The 5,511-nt window shown below is 40.6% G+C and overlaps 1 pseudogene; it reads right to left on the bottom strand.

The window, feature by feature from the left end:
- Positions 1–1,029: 1,029 nt before the first annotated feature.
- On the bottom strand, positions 1,030–2,337 carry LOC102389709 (annotated as a pseudogene).
- Between the last annotated feature and the right edge of the window lie 3,174 nt (positions 2,338–5,511).

Raw genomic sequence — 5,511 nt, 5'->3', positions numbered from 1 at the left:
AGTATTTTTATCACTTGCTATTTTACCATAATAGAACAGAACAGTTATCAGTTTGTTTTTCAGTTTTACTATACAAATAAGCTTATCTGAATAGTTGATACTTTTAAATATGTTAGTTTAGACAAAATTAGTCTATATAAACAACATGGAAAATCAAGTTATTAATTCAAAAGTACTTTTTAGTGGATATCTAGGCAGCAGTTAAGAGGAGGGAAGCAGAGCTACTGGAATCAAGGTTATCACAACAGGGCTTCCCAGGTGGCTCAGCGGTAAGGAACCTGCCTACCAATGCAGGAGATGTGGGTTCAATCCCTGGGTGGGGAAGATCTCCTGGAGAGGGAGGTGGCAACCCACTCCAGTATTCTTGCCTGGGAAATGCCATGGACAGAGGAGCCTGGAGGGTTACAGTCCATGGTATGGTGAAGCGTCAGACTACAACAATCAATACATACATAGCAAAAATATTTTTAATGTGTGACCATGATAAACATCAATTCATAAGAGGGATGTGAGGAAAGGTAATAAGATTAGGAAGGGGACACATGGTGTGGTGGGGACGTCAATGACACTTGAAAGCTTTATCTCTTGGGCTGAGTAGTAGATGTTCGTTATATATTAATAATTCTCTGTGGGGCTTTTGGTATGCCTGAAATGTTTCACAATAAAAGTTATATAATGAAATAAAAAAAAAGTACTTTTAAAACTAAACAGTAGGTATTTGCCTGGAGGACCGGTGGTTAAGACTTCACCTTCCAATGCAGGGGCGAGGGTTCAATTCCCTGGTCAGGGAGCTAAGATCTCACATGTTTTGCAGCCAAAAAACAAAACGGAAGCAATATTATAACAAATTCAATAAAGATGTTTTGAAAATAGTCCACATAAAAAATCTATTTTTAAAAAACTAAATAGTAGTAATTATTTCTAAGAAAAAGAGGGCAATGAGAAATTCATGAAGCCTATTGCCAGCTGCTTTTTTTTTTTTTTAAGAATAAAAACCATTTAAATATAGTTCAGATTAGCGTGCCTGGTTCATTTCAGCTTCTTCACTGCCAAACCTGGGGAAGGGACAGCTTTCTAGTTTCTCTGCCTTCTCTTGGTCTGTGATGATTAAGGTTTAGAAGTATCTGCTATATCAAGCTTTAAACTCTGGATTATCCATGTTTCTCTTCATCTTGACAGATTTGGCATTCTTTCACCTGGTTGTGAGCACAAAGTCCTTGATTTCCTCAGTTTCATTGGGCAAACAGGAGCGTGCTCAGGCCAACCAATCCCAGAGTGGGAGGAAGCAAGAAAAAAGGGGAAAAGCTACTGTAGCTATTTGATGTTTTAACTCCAAGAGCCAGGTTGGGGGTTGAAATACATTCATTTTTCAAGAACTCTGTACTCAGCACCTAGTGCCATGTGAGCCACTATTCTAGGTGCTGGTATTTATTTGTTTCATAATTGCATTTTAAGAAATATAAAATGATGGACTGAAAACCTCTTTAAAGAGTAAGATCATAAATTAAAGGTGAGGAAATGTCTCTGAAAATAGAACAAAAAGACAAAGTGATGAAAATTAGGAAAGCAAATAGAAGAAAATTAGAAAATCAGCCCAAGAGACAGAACATCTGAATGATAAGCATTCTGTGGAGAGAGAAAAAGCAAAGTAGAGAGGAGGCAGTTATTGGAGAAATAATTTTAAAAAATTTCTCAGAATTGAGTGTCTGATTGGTGGGGCCCGCTGAATACACTAGGCCACTTCACTTAGAAATTTCAGGACCTTGGGATAAAAAGAGGATCAGAAAAGCTTTCAGGTTTAAAACAATACCACCTGTAAAGGACTCAAAATCATCATGGCACTGGCTACTCAACAGCAGCACCGAAAACTGGAAGACAGTAGAACATTGTCTTCAATATTTGGAGAGAAAAAATCATCAGCCTGGAATTAAAAAGTAGGCATTCCATTGCTGCCCTGCAAATAGACTCATCAGGCCCATCTTTATAGATTCTATATATATGCATTGATATATTTGTTTTTCTCTTTCTGACTTACTTCACTCGGTATAACAGGCTCTTGGTTCATCCACCTCATTAGGACTGACTCAAATTTATTCTTTTTATGGCTGAGTAATATTCCATTGCATATATGTACAACTTCTTTATCCATTCATCTGTTGATGGACATCTAGGTTTCTTCCACACCCTAGCTGTTGTAAATAGTATTACCATGAATATTGGGGTACATGTGTCTCTTTCAATTATGGTTTTCTCAGAATATATGCCCAGCAGTAGGATTGTTGGTAATATGGCAGTTTTATTCCTAATTTTTAAAAGAATCTCCATACTGTTCTCCATAGCAGCTCAAGGAGCTCAAGTCAGGGACTCTGTGACAACCTAGAGGGGTGGGAGTTGGGAGGGAGGTTCATGGGGGAGGGGACATTTGTATACCTATGGCTGATTAATGTAGTATGGCAAAAACAACACAATATTGTAAACCAATTATCCTCCAATTAAAAACTTTAAAAAAAGTAGGCACTCTATCAATCACATGTGAGGATAGAGTAAGTTTTAATCTCTAGTAGTTGAGTTACAGGAAACTAATTGAAGAACATGGATAAGATCCAGAAAATAGGAAATCCATAACAAAAAAAGAGGCAAAGGGAATTCCCAGGTTACCGTGAAGATAAACCTCTTATATCAGCACCTGAGAGCCTGCAGCCCAGAATGAAGCAGCTTAGAAAGCTTTAAGAGAAGTGTCTTCAGGAAAACAAACTCTGAAATACCCGAGGTGTTGGCATGTACTGAGATAGAGGCAACTGGATGAAAGTTCAGGGATGGTATCAGTTAAGTTCAGTTCAGTCGCTCAGTCGTGTCCGACGCTTTGCAACCCCATGAATCGCAGCACGCCAGGCCTCCCTGTCCATCGCCAACTCCCGGAGGTCACCCAAACTCACGTCCATCGAGTCAGTGATGCCATCCAGCCATCTCGTCCTCTGTCGCCCTTCTCCTCCTGCCCCCAATCCCTCCCACCATCAGAGTCTTTTCCACTGAGTCAACTCTTCGCATGAGGTGGCCAAAGTACTGGAGTTTCAGCTTTAGCATCATTCCTTCCAAAGAAATCCCAGGGCTGATCTCCTTTAGAATGGACTGGTTGGATCTCCTTGCAGTCCAAGGGACTCTTAAGAGTCTTCTCCAACACCACAGTTCAAAAGCATCAATTCTTTGGCGCTCAGCTTTCTTCACAGTCCAACTCTCACATCCATACATGACCACTGGAAAAACCATAGCCTTGACTAGATGGACCTTTGTTGACAAAGTAATGTCTCTGCTTTTTAATATGCTTTCTAGCTTGGACCACCTGATCTGCCTCTTTAGAAATTTGTATGCAGGTCAGGAAGCAACAGTTAGAACTGGACATGGAACAACAGACTGGTTCCAAATAGGAAAAGGAGTTCGTCAAGGCTGTATATTGTCACTGTTTATTTAACTTATATGCAGAGTACATCATGAGAAACGCTGGACTGGAAGAAACACAAGCTGGAATCAAGATTGCTGGGAGAAATCCTCAGATATGCAGATGACACCACCCTTATGGCAGAAAGTGAAGAGGAACTCAAAAGCCTCTTGATGAAAGTGAAAGTGGAGAGTGAGAAAGCTGGCTTAAAGCTCAACATTCAGAAAACGAAGATCATGGCACCCGGTCCCATCACTTCATGGGAAATAGATGGGGAAACAGTGGAAACAGGGTCAGACTTTATTTTTCTGGGCTCCAAAATCACTACAGATGGTGACTGCAGCCATGAAATTAAAAGACACTTACTCCTTGGAAGGAAAGTTATGACCAACCTAGATAGCATATTCAAAAGCAGAGACATTACTTTGCCAACAAAGGTTCATCTAGTCAAGGCTATGGTTTTTCCTGTGGTCATCTATGGATGTGAGAGTTGGACTGTGAAGAAGGCTGAGCACCGAAGAATTGATGCTTTTGAACTGTGGTGTTGGAGAAGACTCTTGAGAGTCCCTTGGACTGCAAGGAGATCCAACCAGTCCATTCTGAAGGAGATCAGCCCTGGGATTTCTTTGGAAGCAATGATGCTAAAGCTGAAACTCCAGTACTTTGGCCACCTCATGCGAAGAGTTGACTCAGTGGAAAAGACTCTGATGCTGGGAGGGATTGGGGGCAAGAGGAGAAGGGGACGACAGAGGATGAGATGGCTGGATGGCATCACTGACTCGATGGACATGAGTTTGAGTGACCTCCAGGAGTTGGTGATGGACAGGGAGGCCTGGCGTGCTGCAATTCATGGGGTCGCAAAGAGTCGGACACGACTGAGTGACTGATCTGATCTGATCTGATCTAGCTTGGTCATAACTTTCCTTTCAAGGAGTAAGCGTCTTTTAATTTCATTGCTGCAATCACCATCTGCAGTGATTTTGCAGCCCAAAAAAATGAAGTCTGACACTGTTTCATAGTGATTGAAAATTAAATGAGGCCACCAGAGAAAGAGTAAAACATAAATTTCTTTTGTTTTCCTAGTTTTCTAGGCAAACACAAATATTAGGCAGTCTTAAATTCCAGAGCAAGCACACACATGTACAAGTGTGTATATAGTGCACTACGTGTAATTAGTTCACTGCAACTGCGCTTGGCACACAGGAAGTACTTAGTAAGTTGTTGTTACGTATGCTATGTTGAGTGGTATAAGAGAGAAATGTATAAAGTTTCAATATTTTTTTAAAAAAATATTTATTTATTTGGCTGTGCTGGGTCTTTCTTGTGGCATGTGGAATTCTTAGTCGTGGCATGCAAACTCTTAGTTGTGGCATGGGGAATCTAGCTGCCTGAACAGGGATTGAACCTGGGCCCCTGCTTTGCAAGTGGTGAGTCTTAGCCCCTGGACCATCAGGGAAGTTCCTAAAGTCGCACTATTGAAAACAGAACTTAACTCTGTCAAGAGGAGATAGGCATGCTTTTCTAGTAGTAGAAAAGTGGCTGAATAGAGTTTGACAGATGACAAGTGAGAAGGACATTTTTCAGGTGGAGAAAGTTATAAGCTGGAACACAGAAGTTTGGAAATTCATCGTGTGTTAAGCAAAGAAAATGTGTGCCAAAGATTTATATCCTGCTGAGCTGACTTTCAACCCTAAAGGCTATACGCAAACCATTATGAACATTTAAAAACACAGAGAATATTGTTTCCATGAACTCTTCCTTAGGAATATACTAGAAAATTAGCCTGAGATCATCAAAGACTAAAGAGACCTTGCTTGATGTTAAAGACTATAGCATTGATCACTAACAGCTGTACATCACACGAAGAGAGGTAATCAGATATTATATACTTTCTAAGAAGAGGGCACAGACTTGTGAAGTGACTGTGTCATGACAATTGAACCTGAGTCTAACCGTAAAGGAAACCTAAGAGAGGTGGAGACTGTTTGAGAGAAAATTTGGAAGCACTTAGATGTTTGATTCCATGAGGAGAATGAGGGAATGGTGAGAGTCTTCTAGTGTTGGTCAGGAGGGAG

Source organism: Bubalus bubalis, chromosome 4 (genome assembly GCF_019923935.1).
Source record: "Bubalus bubalis isolate 160015118507 breed Murrah chromosome 4, NDDB_SH_1, whole genome shotgun sequence".
Taxonomy (NCBI): Eukaryota; Metazoa; Chordata; class Mammalia; order Artiodactyla; family Bovidae; genus Bubalus; species Bubalus bubalis.
The sequence above is the reverse complement of the archived record's forward strand: the minus strand, read 5'-3'. Positions and strand labels throughout refer to the sequence as shown.